The following is a 17477-nucleotide window of genomic DNA, read 5'->3' as shown; positions in this document are numbered from 1 at the left end:
ACCTTTAGGTCTCTTCCAGGGAAACTAAAATTCTTGCCTTCTTCATGGACTGAGAAATCAAAGTGTCTGCCCTATTCTGCCACAGAATCCCAGTAATGCCTCTACGGAGTACATAGCACGTGGCATTTAACAGCCGGTTTCACCTATATTCAACTGCAGATGAGGTTCAGAGACGTGAAGGGACTTGCCCACATAGGAAAATGGCAAAGGGAAGTCTAGAACTCAGCTGGTCTAACTCCAAGCACAATGTTCCTCCCGCCATGACCATATGCTTATAAATTCACTTCCAGTTTCATGGAAGGTGGAGTTCTTCACGGCTAAATTGTTAAAATAATAACGCCATCTTTAGATGCCTTTATTAGGCTCATTAAAAGCTTATCTGGGCCAGGCGCAGTGGCTCACGCCTATAATCCTAGCATTTTGGGAGGCCAAGGAAGGTGGATCACTTGAGGTCAGGAGTTCAAGACAAGCCTGGCCAACATGCTGAAACCCCGTCTCTACTAAAAATACAAAAATTAGCCAGGTGTGGTAGCACATGCCTGTAATCCCAGCTACTTGGAAAGCTGAGGCAGGAGAATCACTTGAACCCAGGAGGTGGAAGTTGCAGTGAGCCGAGATCGCGTCATTGCACTCCAGCCTGGGTGACAGAGTAAGACTCCAACTCAATTTAAAAAAAAAAAAAAGGGCCGGGTGCGGTGGCTCAAGCCTGTAATCCCAGCACTTTGGGAGGCCGAGATGGGCAGATCACAAGGTCAGGAGATCGAGACCATCCTGGCTAACACGGTGAAACCCCGTCTCTACTAAAAAATACAAAAAAAAAAAAAAAACTAGCCGGGCGAGGGGGCGGGCACCTGTAGTCCCAGCTACTCAGGAGGCTGAGGCAGGAGAATGGTGAAAACCCGGGAGGCAGAGCTTGCAGTGAGCTGAGATCCGGCCACTGCACTCCAGCCTGGGCGACAGAGCGAGACTCCGTCTCAAAAAAAAAAAAAAAAAAAAAAAAAAATGGTTATCGGCCAGGAGGCCAGCCATGCTGGCTCATGCCTGTAATCTCAGCACTTTGAGAGGCCAAAGCAAGAGGACTGCTTGAGCCCAGGAGTTTGAACCAGCCTAGGCAACATGGCAAAACCCCATCTCTACCAAAAATACAAAAATTAGCCAGGCGTGGTGGCACACACCTGTGATCCCAGCTACTCAGGAGGCTGAGGCAGGAGAATCGCTTGAACCTGGTAGGTGGAGGTTGCAGTGAGCCGAGATCATGCCACTGTACTTCAGCCTGGGCAACAGTCCAAGACCCTGTCTCAAAAAAACAAACAAAAATTAGCACTATGGTGGCATGTAGCTATAGTCCCAGCTACTTGGGAGGCTGAGGTGGGAGGACGATTTGAGCCTGGGAGGTCAAGGCTGCAGTGAGCTAAAGTAACATCACTGCACTTCAGCCTGGGCAACAGAGACAGACCCTATCTCAAAAAAAAAAAAAAAAAAAAAAGCTTATTAAGTGCTTGCCATGGCCTTCTGTTAGATCTGCAGCAGGAGAGGGAGGAGACGAGAGACACCCTTATGATGGAATATGGGGCAGCTCCTCCAAATGAGGGCAGAAATCTATGCTTATTGGTAACTTTGCAAATACGTGTCTCTGTTGTGTGCAGACACACAAAGAAAGTCTGGAAGGATGTGCTCCAAAATGCTAATAGCAGCATCTCTGGAAATCACCTTATGGGTAATTTTCAGTCCTTTTATATACTTATCTGAAATTTTATTTTGTAATGGGCAAGCATTTTCTTTATAATCAGCCTTTTTTTTTTTTTTCTTTTGGAGACAGAGTTTTGCTCTCATTGCCCAGGCTGGAGTGCAACCTCGACCTCCCAGGTTCAAGTGATTCTCCTGCCTCAGCCTCCTAAGTAGCTGGGATTACAGGTGCGTGCCACCATGACCGGCTAATTTTTTTGTACTTTTAGTAGAAACAGGGTTTTACCATGTTGGTCAGGCTGGTCTTAAACTCGTGACCTCAGGTGATCCACCTGCCTCGGCTTCCCAGAGTGCTGGGATTACAGGCATAAGCCACCACAACCAGCCAATAAAGGCATTTTCATTTTGAAAAATAATTGAAAAAAGCTAGTGAACAGTCCAAGCATGGTGACATGGGCCTGTAGTCCCAGCAACACAGGGGGCTACGGCAGGAGGATCACTTGAGGCCAGGGACTGGAGGCTGCAGTAAGCCATGATTATGTATGTAAATAGCCACCACACTCTAGCCTGGGCAACATAGTGAGACCCTATCTTATGAAATATGAAGGACGGAAGGCCACTGAATAAAAATAAAAGAATGGGAAGAAGTCCTGATACATGTGTCTAATGTTTTCAGTCATATCACTCCAGGGATGCAGGTGGAATCTGTGTCACTCATGAATGGATCCTTTACTTGGGGGGCATTCAAAATATTAAGGTAATGAGGACTAAGTAGACATCTTCCAGTGAATGACACAGAAATTATAAACCTCTTGGCAGTCTTTTTGAACAACTCTCATCTTTCTCAGGATCCTAATGATTCATGTCACAGGCCCTTCCCAAAGATTGTGTGGTAGCTCTGGAGGAAAATCAAGGAGTGATATGACTCGTTTCTGGATAATTGTCAGTGAGTCAGACCTCGTTCAGCCCTCTGGAGTTTCCAGGCCGTTAACTTCTCTGCCTGAACTCGTGAGTCAGGGTCAGTCAGCCGAGAGTTGCAATGTGTACGTGCTTCCGGCCTTGCTCTTCTGGCCCGCCCCCCAGCCTTCACTCATGCATGCCTGCAGGCACTTACAAGCCTCCTCATCCATATATCCCGGAAAGGGTGCAAGCATGCCTGGCTTAGTCATCCATCCACAAGAGGTTTGCACCCTACCTGACTGCTAAGATCAGGCTGTAAACTGCCAGAATGAACCAAAAGAGGGAAAATAAATATGAGCACTCTCCCATAAATTTTGCAATAGTCAGCTGTAGTCTAGCTGTGATTTAGAGCATTTGTTTTGTGAATAACCGGATGTGAATAATCTATATGTGAATAACCTATACATCTGTCAATAGTGATCCATTATGATTCACTGTAGTGGTGGGCACCTTGTAATCAGCTACTCAGGAGTTTTAGGTGGAAGGATCGCTTGAGTCCAGGAGTTCTGAGCTGTTGTGCTCTATGCTTATAGTGTGTCCGCACTAAGTTAGGCATCAATATGGTGACCTCCTGGGAGCTGGGGGACCACCAGGTTTTCTAAGGAGAGGTGAACCAGCCCAGGTCCGAAACAGAGCAGGTCAAAACTCTGGTGCTGATCAGTAGCAGGATGGTTCTGTGAATAGCCACTGCACTCCAGACTGTGCAACTTAGCAAGACTCTTTCTCTAAAAAAGTGTGTGTGTGTGTGTGTGTGTGTGTGTAAAATACATTGTGGTATATCCAGAGAACAGATTATCATGCAGCTATTTAAAAGAATGAGGTAGAGCTATGTAAGTTGACACAGAAAGGGTCAGTTTGGCTGGGCACGGTGGCTTACACCTGTAATCCTAACACTTCGGGAGGCTGAGGCAGAAGGATCATTGAGCCCAGGGGTTCCAGGCTGCAGTGAGCTATGATCACACCACTGCACTCCAGCCTGGGTGACGGAGCAAGATCTGGTCCCTAAAAAAAACTCAAAAACCAAAAACAAAAACAAAGGGTCAGTTTTAAGAATAAGAGGAACATTGCATAGCAGTGTATATATTATGCTCCCATTTGTGTGCATGTCTATTATTATTATTTTTTAAATTATTTTGCTCACTCTATCACACAAGCTGGAATACAGTGGCACAGTCTCGGCTCACTGTAGCCTCGACCTCCCAGGCTCAGGTGATTCTCCCATCTCAGCCTCCCAAGTAGCTGGGACTACAGACACATGCTACCATGCACAGCTTATTTTTGGGGTTTCACCATGTTGCTTAGATTGTTCTCAAACTGCTGGGATCAAGAGATCCTCCTGCTTCAGCCTCGCAAAGTGCTGGGATTACAGGTATGAGCCACCATTACAGGCATATTATTTTTATTTTTAAAACTTATAAATGGCATTTTCTCATTGTAAAAGGATAAACATACAGAAAAGGCTAGCAGAAGACAGGAAACTCTCTCATCACCCCTTGCATCAGTCAGGACAGGCTAGGCTATGCTGTGGTAACAAACATCTCTAAAAATGTCAATGGCTTAAAACAACAAAGATGTATTTCTTGCCCATGCTTTATTCCTAACATGGACTCAGAGATTCAGCTCATTGTAGTCAGCACCATAGTCACAGCACCACCAACATACGATGCCACCATCCCAACATGAAACTTTACAGTTCACCATTATAGAGGAAGAAAGCATGAGAACAATAACTGGATCTCAAATGCCTCCCCTGGAAGGGACACTTGACACTTTTCCTCACATTTCACAAGCAAATCACAAGGATACACCTAACTTCAAGACAGTGTGTGAAAGTATAACCTTCCCATGGACACAGGAAGAGAGCTGGAAATATTGATTCACCTTGGGAATGTCTACCACCCCATCCCAAACCACCCTCCTTCCCAGAGGGGAGTTAACACATTGCTACTGAATCCCTTCAGGCCTCTTTGATATATAGGCATACCTTGGAAATATTGCAGGTTCAGTTCCAGACCACTGACGTAGAGCAAGTAACATGAATTTTTTGGTTTCCCAGTGTGTATAAAAGTTATGTTCATACTATCCTGTAGTCTATTAAGTGAGCCATCGTATTATCTCTAAAAAATATGCAGATATCACAGAAATATTAGCCAGGCATGGTGGCAGGTGCCTATAATCCCAGCTACTTGGGAGGCTGGGCCAGGAGAATCGCTTGAACCCAGGAGGTAGAGGTTGCAGTCAGCTGAGATCGTGCCATTATTGCGCTCCAGCCTGGGTGACAGAGCCAGACTCTGTCTCGGGAAAAAAAAAAAAAAAAAAAAGGATAGTCTTTTTATTTTTTTATAAAACTTTAAAAACTTTTTTGAGACAGGGTTCCACTCTGTTGCCTCTGTTGCCTCCAGATGGGCGAGCTGCAGTGCCACAGCATAACCACTGCAGCCGTTGACCTACTAGCTCAAGTGATTTCCCTACCTCAGCCTCCCAAGTAGCTGGGACCCAGGCGTGCGCACCATACCTTTGCTAACTTTATATTATTGTCTGCAGAGATTGGGGTTTGACCACTGATTGGCCAGCTGGTCTCGATACTCCTGCGGCCTCAAGCAATCTGGCCCCACCTGCGACACCACAAAGTGCGGGCCTACAAGTACAAGCCGACCATGCCCAGCCTGTTTTGGCCTACTCTATTGCTTGCTGTGTCACTGCTAATAGCTGGCCTTTAATTTTTCCTTTGCTCAGGAACTTTGGCTAATTGGCTCAAGAGGGTAGTTTTTCAGCCTGTTTTGCTTTCAACATGCCTTCCTCACTAAGCTTATCCTTTGTAGCAGAGATGTGGAACTCTTGCTTTTATTGTGACATTTCAGAGCGACTTAGGCCGCATTATAGGCGTTATTGAATTGCCTAATTGCAACATCTTTGTGTCTCAGGAGGGAATAGGGAGCGCTCCCAGAAGAGGGAGAAAGAAGGAGGAGAATGACCCATTGATGGCCATGTTGAGGCGAGCAGTCCAAAACAAGCAAACATGTATCAATTGTGGCTGGCACGGTGGCTCATGCCTGTAATCCCAGCACTTTGGGGAGGCCGAGCTGGTGGACATCACCTCGAGTTTTCCAGGAGTTCGCAGACCCGCCTGCCAACATGGCTAAAACCCATCTCTACTAATAACACAAAAATTTACCCGCGAGCGTGGGTGGCGCAACTCCTGTATCCAAGCTACTACGGAGACTGAGCAGCAGAGATCACTTGAACCCCAGAGGAAAGCCGCACCACCAACCGCGTGAGGTTGCCGTGAGCCAAGATCACATCACTGCACTCCAGCCTGAGCAACAAGAGCGAAACTCCGCCTCAAAAAGAAAAAAAAAGAAAAAAAGTTTATCAATTAAGATTGCCATCTTATATGGGCCTGGTTCATGGGTACCACAAAACAGTTAAATAGTAACATCAAAGATCACGAATTACAGTCACCATAACAGATACATTAATAATGCAAAAAGTTTGAACGTTGAAAGAATCACGCAAAATGTGACACATAGACACTAAGTGAAACACTGCTGTTTTGGAGAAGCTGTGCTCATAGACTTCCTTGACTTGCCCACAAACCTTCATTTATAAAAAAAATGCAGTATATACGAACTGCCAAGGGTATCTTTCAAAGAGCAATAAAACAAGTTTGCGCCTGTATGTAGTTTTGACATAAATTATAGCTTTTACCAATAATTTTAAATATATCTGCGACGGCACAGTGGCTCCATGCCATGCTAATCCTAGCACTTTGGGAGGCCAAGGTGGCGTGGATCACCTGAGGTCAGGAGTTTGAGACCAGTTCTGGCCAACATGGTGAAACCCATCGTCTTACTAAAAATCAAAAATTAGCCTGGCGCATAATCGGCTGAGGCATGTAAATTCCAGCTATTCAGGAGGCTAGGCAGGAGAATGGCTTAAACCTGGCGATGGAGGTTGCAGTGAGCCAAGATTGGCCACTGCACTCCAGTCTTGCGGCAACAGAGCAAGATTAGTCGTATAAAAAATAAAATAAAATAAAAACTATACCAGCCTAGCACATAGTGAGACCCCCATCTGCTATTAAAAAAAAAAAAAAATAGAAAAATAGCCGCGGCACAAATGGCGTCATTCATGTAATCCCAGCAGTTTGGGCAGGCCGGGGCGGGTAGATCACCTGAGGTCAATAGTTCGCAGACCAGCCTAACTAATATGGTGAAAACCCTGTCTTCTAGTAAAAAAATACAAAAATTAGCTGGCATGTGTGCCACATGCCTGTGAATCTCAGCTGCACGGTGAGCCTGAGCAGAAGTATCACTTGAACCCAGGAGCGCGGAGCGCTGTGCGAGAAGCTGCAGTCACGCCTGTTTGCCACCCAGCCTGGCGCAATGAAAGCCCGAAAAACTCCATCTCAAAAAATAAATAATTAATTAAATAATAAATACAAATATAGCTGGCTATGTGCGCAATGCGCCTATGAGCCCAGCCTACTGGAGCTGAGGCACGAGAATAGCCCTGAACTTGGGAGGTGGAGGCTTGTAGTGAGCCGAGATAACACCACTGCCGCTCCAGCTGCGGGCTGACAGAGCCGAAGCACTCTCTCAAAAAAAAAAAAAAAAAAAAAAAAAACTATAGGTTATTATATATATCTATACACACCACACACATACATATATATACACACATACACACATATATATATGTGTGTGTGTCTGTGTGTGTGTGTGTAATACAAGTTTTGGAGTCAGACCTAGATTTGAATCTCAAATAGGTTATTTACCAGCCATGTCCCCTGAGATAAGTTCCTTAATCTTTCCAAAACTCAGTTTTATTTTCTGTACCTTCTTCCTGGGTGCATGTGGGGATTAAATGTGATGGTGTAAATGAAGCTCTCAATAAACAGATGCTTACAAAAGTTGTAATAGTGATGTCTAACTTGGAAATGAAGAGCTTTTGAAAGTGACTGTTTAGAGGGCTGGGGGTAGGATATGCAAAAACATATGCAACAACAAAAAATCCATCCATCAGAGTTTTCCAGGTCAATATCTGGACCAGTTTCTCTTATATTCTGTAGCCCTTGTTGTGATGTGGGGTGGGAGAAAGGGACATGGACATCTTACTGGCTACTGGCCAGGTCTTATCTGTTTTGTTTTGTTTTTTTTTGAGACAGAGTCTTGCTCTGTCACCAGGCTGGAGTGCAGTGGGTGCAATTTCGGCTCACTGCAACCTCCGCCTCCTGGGTTCAAGCAATTCTCTTGCCTCAGCCTCCTGAGTAGCTGGGACCACAGGCGTGCACCACCATGCCCAGCTAATTTTTGTAGTTTTAGTAGAGACAGGGTTTCACCATGTTGGCCAGGATGGTCTTGATCTCCTGACCTCGTGATCTGCCTGCCTCAGCCTCCCAGTGCTGGGATTAAGGTGTGAGCCACAGTGCCTTAATGGCGTCTTAATGGCGTCTTAATGACTGGGGACATGGAGGAGTGAGTCAGGTACAAAAAATAAAAACAAAACAAAAAAACCCCTGCTCAACCCTGCTCTCTGTCCATGGACCAGTACCCGTTCAACTTATCTGGGCTCTCCTTCCTACACCCTCGGGTTTCCCAAAGCTGAGTGTCATGTTGAAGAGAGCAGCTTTCCAGGTAAAGAAGGACTGGCCAGGAACAGTGGCTTATACCTGGAATCCCAGCACTGTGGGAGGCCAAGTCAGGAGGATAGCTTCGGGGCAAGAATTGGAGACCAACCTGGGCCACATGGCAAGACCCCCACCTCTACAAAAAATAAAAAATTATACTTTTGGAATCTTCAGAAAGAAAAATGAATAAACTAATTAAATAAATAAAATAAATTATCCAGACCTAGTGACACACACCTATAGTCCCAGCTACTCAGGAGGCTGAGGTGGGAGGATCACTTGAGTCCAGGAAGTTGAGGCTGTAGTGAGCAATGAGCCATGATCACACCATGGCACTCCAGCCTGGACAACATAGGCAGACCCTTTCTCAAAAAAAAAGAAGAAGAAGAAGCAAAGAAAGAAGAAAGGACAAGTCTTCATGTAGAAATATGTTGAAATATGTTGTTTTAAGAAATAACAATTTTCACAACATTTCTCAAGAACAGTCTGACAATGTATTAGACGCCTTTAAAAAATGAGGAGATCCAAGCCAGGCACCACCTGTAGTCCCAGCCATTCGGGAGACTTAGGTGGAAGGATCACTTAAGCCTAGGAGTTTGAGTCTATCTGGGCAACATAGCAAGACTTTGTCTCTTCAAAAATATATGTGTAAAAAAATAGACAAAAATTTAAATTAAAAAAATATATATGTGTACATATTGGCTGCGCTATGGCTCACACCTATAATCCCAGCACTATGGAAGGCCGAGGTGGGAGGATCGCTAGAGCCCAGGAATATGAGACCAAAGTGGGCAACATGATGAAATCCCATCTCTACAAAAAATACAAAAATTAGGCCGGGCGCGGTGGCTCAAGCCTGTAATCCCAGCACTTTGGGAGGCCAAGACGGGCGGATCACGAGGTCAGGAGATCGAGACCATCCTGGCTAACACTGTGAAACCCCGTCTCTACTAAAAAATACAAAAAACTAGCCGGGCGAGGTGGCGGGCGCCTGTAGTCCCAGCTACTCCGGAGGCTGAGGCAGGAGAATGGCGTAAACCCGGGAGGCGGAGCTTGCAGTGAGCTGAGATCCGGCCACTGCACTCCAGCCTGGGCGACAGAGCCAGACTCCGTCTCAAAAAAAAAAAAAAAAAAATACAAAAATTAGCCTGGCAGGGTGGCAAGCGCCTGCATTACCATCTACTCGGGAAGGTGAGGTGGGAGGATTGCTTGATCCCAGGAGGCAGAAGTTGCAGTGAGTAGAGATCGCACCACTGCACTCCTGGCTGAGTGACAGAGTGAGACCTGTATATACACACACATACACATACACAGACCCTTTGATCCAGCAGTCCACAGAGCATAATTTATTCTAAGAAAATAAAAGAAGTGAATAAAGATGGGTTTATCTTGCTCATAATAATGTAAATATTGAAAACCTAAATATCTAGCTAGAGGAGATTAGACAAACTATAGAATGCTTTACTTATCTATCTAACTACAGGTAGACATTATGGATGTAAATTATCCATTGAAATGTTAAATAGAAACAAAAAGAGCTAGTTCATGGCAGGATTAGGCAAAAAATGAATAAATAAATAAGAGCAACAGGAATGTAAAAGCACATGTATCCTATGATCCATTTTCAAAAAAAGTTTATAAATACACACCTTGAAACTACAAAGGATAAACACCAGAATTTTAGCAGTTATTAACTCTAGGGGATGGGAACATAAATTTATTTCTCTATGTGCTTATCAGAATTTTCTTTTCTTTTTTCAATTTTTTTTTTTTTTTTTTTTGTGATGGGGTCTCACTCTGTCACCCAGGCTGGAGTGCAGTGCTCCAATCACAGCTCACTGCACCCTCAACCTCTCTGGGCTCGGATGATACTCTCACCTTAGCGTCCTGAATAGCTGGGACTACAGGTGTGCATCACCACGGCCAGCTAATTTTTATAATTTTTTGTAGAAAAAGAGTTTCACCATGTCACCCAGGCTGGTCTTGAACTCCTGGGATCAAATGGTCCATCCATCTCAGCCTCCCAAAGTGTCATGACCACAGGCCTGTGCCACCATTCCTTGTCAGAATTTTCTAATTTTTCTACAAAGAGCATGATTAAGTAATAAAAGACAAAGATTGTTAAAATATGTCTTCAGCCACTTTTATTTTTTGAGACAGGGTCTTGCTTTGTTGCCCAGGCTGGAGTGCAGTGGTGCAATGGCGGCAGTGGTGAACTGCCACCTCAACCTCACAGGCTCGAGCCATCCTCCCACCTCAGCCTCCTGAGTAGCTGGGACATGCCACCATGCCCAGCTAATTTTTTAATTTTTTGTAGAGATGTTACCCAGGCTGCTCTTGAACTCCTGGACTTAAACCATCCTCCCCTTTGCCCTCCCAAGGTGTTGGGATTACTGGTGTGAGACACCACGCCCAGCTTCAGCCACTTCTTATTTTCTATAATATCGATGCTCAAGGTAATCTGTGGGCAGAGGTGACTGGGCTTGAGACTGGGATCAGGAAGCTTGTTTTGTGCTGCGTGTGACCTCACCTGGCGGGGAGGTATTTGCATCCACTTTTTACAGATAGATAACCGACGTGCAGAGAGGACCCATGCTGTGCTCAAGATCCCAGAGTTCTTAGTGCCAGAGCTGGATTTTTTTTTTTCTTTTCTTTTTTTTTTTTTTTTTGAAATGAAGTCTCGCTCTTGTCCCCCAGGCTGGAGTACAATGGCGCGATCTCGGCTCACAGCAACCTCCGCCTCGCGGGTTCAAGCGATTCTCCTGACTCAGCCTCCCAAGTAGCTGGGATTACAGGCACCTGCCCCCATACCCGGCTTTTTTTTTTTTTTTTTTTTTAGTAGAGACAGGGTTTCACCGTGTTGACCAGACTGGTCTCGAACTCCTGACCTCAGGTGATTCACCCACCTCGGCCTCCCAAAGTGCTGGGATTACAGGCATGAGCCACCGCGCCCGGACTTGTTTTGGCTTTTTGAGATGGAGTCTCATTCTGTCACCCAGGCTGGAGTGCAGTGGCATAATCTCGGCTCACTGAAACCTCCACTTCCCGGGTTCAAGCGACTCTCCTGCCTCAGCCTCCCGAGCAGCTGGGATTACAGGTGCCCGCCACCATGCCCTCCTAATTTTTGTATTTTTAATAAAGACAGTGTTTCACCATGTTGGCCAGGCTGGTCTCGTACTCCTGACTTCAGGTGATCCGCCCTTCTCAGCCTCCCAAAGTGCTGGGATTATAGGTGTGAGCCACCGTGCCCGGCCCCAGGGCTGGATTTTGAACCCAGGTTTCCTGATTCTGGTTAAGTATTTTCTCAACTACACCAGAGGTACCCTTTTCTGAACCTCATCTCTAAAACAACAGGGTCAGGATACAGTCCCTTCCAGCTGAAATATTCAGTGTCCGCAGGAAGCTTTTCCCCTCCCCCATCACTCCTGGCACGTCTACATTCCCGAACAGTTGGTGTATGTGCCCCATTTATCGGATGGGGCCGATAATTCCCTGGCCTACCGGATTTCAGGCTGAGTTCGGACAACTCCAGCCTGCTCCATGGCCACAAAGAGGGTAAGGGTGGGGGTGCTCTATTGTTGGGCATCTGGCCGGGTGCCTGCAGAACCAGGCAAGAACTGGCCATGAAAGCTGGCTGGCTGCCGGGAACTCGTTGTCTTTCCATTTAAACAGACACTGGCTGTCTGTTGAGTTTCTGGAAACATCTGACCTTTTGCAGAGCATCTCAAGAGTTGTCAGGGAGGGCTGGAGGGAGGCTTCTCACTTTCTGTAAACGGTTTAACCCTTCCTACAAAACCCTTAACAATAAAAAGAAGAGGTCAATTTCCAGGGAACTAGAAAGGTTTGTTTGTCTTTTTTTTTGTTTGTTTGTTTGGCTGTTTTTGGGACAGGGTCTCGCTCTGTCGCCATGCTTGAATGCAGTGGCTTAATCTCGGTTCAGTGCAACCTCCCAAGTTCAAGCTATTCTCCTGCCTCAGCCTCCTGAGTAGCTGGGACTACAGGCACGCGCCACCATGCCCAGTTAATTTCTGTATTTTTAGTAGAGACAGGGTTTCACCATGTTGATCAGGATGGTCTCAATCTCCAAACCTCGTGATCTGCCCGCCTCGGCCTCCCAAAGTGCTGGGATTACAAGCGTGAGCCACCGTGCCCGGCCTGTTTGTCCTGTTTTGTTGGCTGGGGAGGTAGATCATGCCTGGGAGCAGGGAAGAGACATTGAGCCCAGAGACCTCCTGTGTAATTTTTTCTGATCCCCTGTTTCTGGGACTGGAGGCTGCAGCTGCCGGGGAGTGAGGGGAGGGGTGGGTGAGATGGAGGTCCTGGAGGAAGGGGAGGGTCTGAAAGGAGGCAGCTCCCTCTGCCCTGAGCAGAGGCTCTACTGAGGACAAGAGTTTGGCCCACTAGAGCAGGGACTACTTTGCCGTAGTGAGCAATGTACTTTATCCTGCAAATGTTTTAGGGCACCTCCTATGTGCCAGACGCTATGTGAGACGCTGGTGACATGACAGTGAGCAATCTCAGACAGACGTGTCCCATGCCTTCGTGGAATGCCTTTTTTTTTTTTCTTTTTTTTTTTTTGGGACAGTCTCACTCTGTCACCCAGGCTGTAGTGGTGCAGTTGTGCGATCTCGGCTCACCGCAACCTCCACCTCCCTGGTTCAAGCAATTCTCCTGCCTCAGCCTCCCGAGTAGCTATGTCTGTAGGCACATGCTGCCATGACCAGCTAATTTTTTGTATCTTAGTAGAGACGGGGTTTCACCCTGTTGCCCAGGCTGGTCTTGAACTCCTGAGCTCAGGCAATCTGTCTGCCTCGGCCTCACAAAGTGCTAGGATTACAGACGTGAGCCACCGTGCCCAGCCAGAATTCCCATTTTATGGAGGAGTAAACTGGGAGCACGAGCACAAATGCCAAAAAAGCCTTAAGTGCTATGAAGGAGACTTTAATGTAGGAAAGCCGGGGATGCTTTCCCAAGGAGCCTTTTGAACAGAGACTTAAATCTTTACTGCTTGAAGATAGTGCACAGCATCACCCTCATAGTGCACAGCATCGCCCTCATATTGAAATGTGTTAAAATGAAGAATCTTCAGCCCCACCCCAGACCTACAGTTTCTAAACGTGCTTTATATTTTATTTTATTTTTTTACTTTTCTTTTATTTTTTGAGACAGAATCTCACTCTTGGTGCGCAGGCTGGAGTGCAGTGGCACTATCTCAGCTCACTGCCACCTCTGCCTCCGGGGTTCAAGCGATTCTCCTACCTCAGCTTCCCGAGTAGCTGGGATTACAGGCACTCGCCACCACACCCGGCTAATTTTTGTATTTTTAGTACAGACGGGGTTTCACTGTGTTGGCCAGGCTGGTCTCAAACTCCTGACCTCAGGTGATCCACCCACCTTGGCCTCCCATCGGAGGAGAGTAGTCTAGCTAAGAACCCTGGGGTGGGAAGGAGCTTGGAGCAGGATGTGAAAGTCAAGGAATATTTGTGAGTATTTGCAATTTTTTTTTTTCCGTAAGTGGGAGAGACTTGATGATGTTGAAAAGTCTTTAGGCCTTTGAATCTGGGAGGCGGAGGTTACAGTGAGCTGAGATGGGGGCGCCACTGCACTCCAGCCTGGGTGACAGAGGCGAGACTCCATCTAAAAAAAAAAAAAAAAAAAAAGTCTTTAGAAGTAAACCAGTTGAGAGGAAAGGAGTGGGAGACAAACTACAGTGGAAGGGTAGATAGGAGGAGGGGCAGTTTCTGTAGGACCAGCTTCCCAATCCCCAACCTCTGCTGCTGGTTAGAATTACCTACAGAGTTTAAAAATTTACAAGTGTTTGACTGGGCACAGTGGCTCATGCCCATAATTCCAGCACTTTAGGAGACTGAAGCAGGGGGATCACTTGAAGTCAGAAGTTCGACACCAGCCTAGCTAACGTGATGAAACCCCGTCTCTACAAAAAATACAAAAATTAGCTGGGCATGTTGGTGGGCACCGGTAATCTCAGCTATTCTGGAGGCTGAGGCATGAATATCACTTGAACCCGGGAGGCAGAAGCTGCAGTGAGCTGAGATTGCAGCACTGCATTCCAGCCTGGGCAATAGTGCAAGAATCCATCTCAAAAAATCAAATAAATAAATATTGATGTTGGTTGGGCGCGGTGGCTCATGCCTGTAATTCCATCACTTTGGGGGTCAAGGCGGGCGGATTATCTGAGGTCAGGAGATCGAGGCCAGCCTGGTCAACATGGTGAAACCCTGTCTCTACTAAAAATACAAAAATTAGCTGGGCATGGTGGCACACGCCTGTAGTCTCAGCTACTCGGGAGGCTGAGGCAGGAGAATTGCTTGAACCCAGGAGGTAGAGGTTGCAGTGAGCCAAGATTGTGCCATTGCACTCCAGCCTGGGTGACGGAGTGAAACTCTGTCAAACAAACAAACAAGCAAACAAACTGATGCCTGGATTCACCCCCAGATAATCTGATTGAAATGATGTGCAGAATTGACCAGCTCCACCAAGCAATTCCAATGTGCAGCCAGGGTAGAGAACCATTACTTTGGTGGGAAGATGGCTAGGAGGGGACAGGGCGGTGGGGGGCTTGCAGGGAGTGGCTTGGAAGTGGATGAAGCCTGTTAGGTACCAAGGAGGGCCCATTTACCTAGGTTCCCAGTTCAGAAAGGGCTTCAGATTTAGACTTTGCATATTACTGCAAAATGTATTTGCACCTATAGCCATTGTACTTGCATGTGTTAAAGAGCACTGTTTTGTTGTGTCTAAACATGTAAAATAACTGCATTTCTTATAAACAGTAATGTAGAGAAAAAAATCAATGAGTCAATGAGGCAGGCTCACGCCTGCAATCCCAGCACTTTGGGAGGCCAGTGTGGGTAGATCACCTGAGGTCGGGGGTTTGAGACCAGCCATGGCCAACATGGTGAAACCGTCTCTACTATAAATACAAAATTAGCTGGGTGTGGTGGCACACGCCTGAAATCCCAGCTACTTGGGAGGCTGAGGCAGGAGAATCGCTTGAACCCGGGAGGTGGTAGTTGCAGTGAACCAAGATTTAACCATTGCACTCCAGTCTGGGCAATAAGAGCGAAACTCCCTCTCAAAAACAAAACAAAACAAACAAACAAACAAAAAATGAAAAAAATCACAATGAGATATTATTATGTACCTATAAGATCAGCTGAAATAAAAAACAGTCATAACAGGAAATGCTGGCAAGAGTGTGGAGAAAATGGATCTCTCTCCACATTCCTGGTGGAAATGTAAATGGTACAGCCATTCTGCAAAACATTATGGCAATTTATAAGACTAAATATGCACTTCCCGTAAGACACAGCAATGGCATTCTTCGGACATATATCTCAGAGAAATGAAAACTCACATTCGTATAAAAACCTGTACACAAATGTTCAGAGTAGCTTTATTTGTAATAGCCCAAAACTGGAAACAACCCAAATAGCCTTCAATTCAATGGGTGGATGAACTTGAGCTGAATGTGGTGGCTTATGCCCGTAATCCCAGTACTTTGGGAGACTGAGGTGGGAGGATTGCTTGAGCCCAGGAGTTGAAGACCAGCGTAGGCAACATAGTGAGACTCCCATCTGTACAAAAAAAAGAGTAAAAGTTAAACTCTAGTACATGTATTCCATGGGATACTACTCAGTAATAAAAAGGAAAGAACTATTGATACATACAATGACTTGGATATATCTCAAAGGCATTGTGATTATCGAAAAAAGCCAATCTCTGCACTCTAGGCTGAATGACAGAGAGAGACATTGTCTTAAAAAAATTTTTAAAAAGGAAAAACCCAATCTCAAAAGATTATGCACTATATTTACATAACATTCTTGAAATAACAAAACTATACAGATGGAGAAGAGATTGATGGTTAAGAGGGGACAGTGGCAGGAGTGTGACTATAAAGAGGTACCGTGAAGGATTACCCCACGGGGATGGAACAGTTCTTGATGGTGGTGGTTGGTACACAAATGCATTCATGGGTTCAAATTACGTAAAACTATACACACATATATATGTGCATGCACAAATAAGTGCATGCAAAAACTGAACAATAAGGTCTGCAGTCTATTTACAACATTGACCAATGTCAATTTCTTGATTTTGCTATTCTGGTACAATTATATAAGTTCATCACTGGGGAAAGCTGGTTAAGTGTTCATGGGACACTATGTACTATTTTTGCAACTTCCTGTGAATCTATAATTATTTCAAAACTAAAAAGTTAACAGGCCAGGAGCGGTGGCTCAGGCCTGTAATCCCAGCACTTTGGGAAGCCGAGGCGGGCAGATAACAATGTCAGGAGATCAAGACCATCCTGGCCAACATAGTGAAACGCCGTCTCTACTAAAAATACAAGAAAAATTAGCCAGACAAGGTGGCGGGTCCCTGTAGTCCCAGCTACTTGAGAGGCTGAGGCAGGAGAATCGCTTGAACCCAGGAGGTGGAGGTTGCAGTGAGCCAAGATCATGCCCCTGCACCCCACTCTGATGACAGAGTCAGACTCCGTTTCAAAAAAAAAAAAAGTTAACAAAAACATGTATCTAATTCTAAAGTTACACATTTTAAAGAACGTGTAAGAACAATAACATGTATATTAATCACCTCAATAGTTTTCTATCGGGAGAGGGAGTGGGAGGAGGAATGACAATAAAAGGAAACAAACAGCTACATTAATCAAGGGTCCCTGTGCAAACAAATGATAATAATGTGCTGTGAACCGAAAAGGTATTAACTCAAACGTCTCTGCACCTGAGGTCCTGCAGAGAGGAAAGAGTATGTGTATTGGGGGTCGGGGGAGGAGATGGGAGAAGGGGGGATCAATAACATTAAAGACAAGGCTTTATTTCAACAACATTAAAGATTTTTCCCTTTATTCAACAGAAGACTGGAGGAAGTTGGAGGAGGAGAAGGAGCAGGAAAAGGGAGGAGGGAGAAGACGCCGGAGTAGGCAGTGGAAAGTACTCTTCTGGTCTGGGGACCAGTAGCCGAATCCCTGCGGAGCTCTGAGGCCCCACGGGGGAGTCCTAGTTTCCAGGTGCTCTTCGGAGCAGTGATGCTCCCAAGGTGCTCTGTGTGCTGGAAAATTGGAAGTGCTGATTTTAATTTTATGAAATCTGTTTTAATAATTTTAATATTTTTTTCTAGACGGTGTTATGGAGAAAGAAGTGCTGATTTTTTTTTTTTT

The sequence above is a fragment of the Rhinopithecus bieti genome, unplaced genomic scaffold (assembly GCF_001698545.2).
Source record: "Rhinopithecus bieti isolate Rb0 unplaced genomic scaffold, ASM169854v2 scaffold_57534, whole genome shotgun sequence".
Lineage (NCBI taxonomy): Eukaryota > Metazoa > Chordata > Mammalia > Primates > Cercopithecidae > Rhinopithecus > Rhinopithecus bieti.
The sequence above is the reverse complement of the archived record's forward strand: the minus strand, read 5'-3'. Positions refer to the sequence as shown.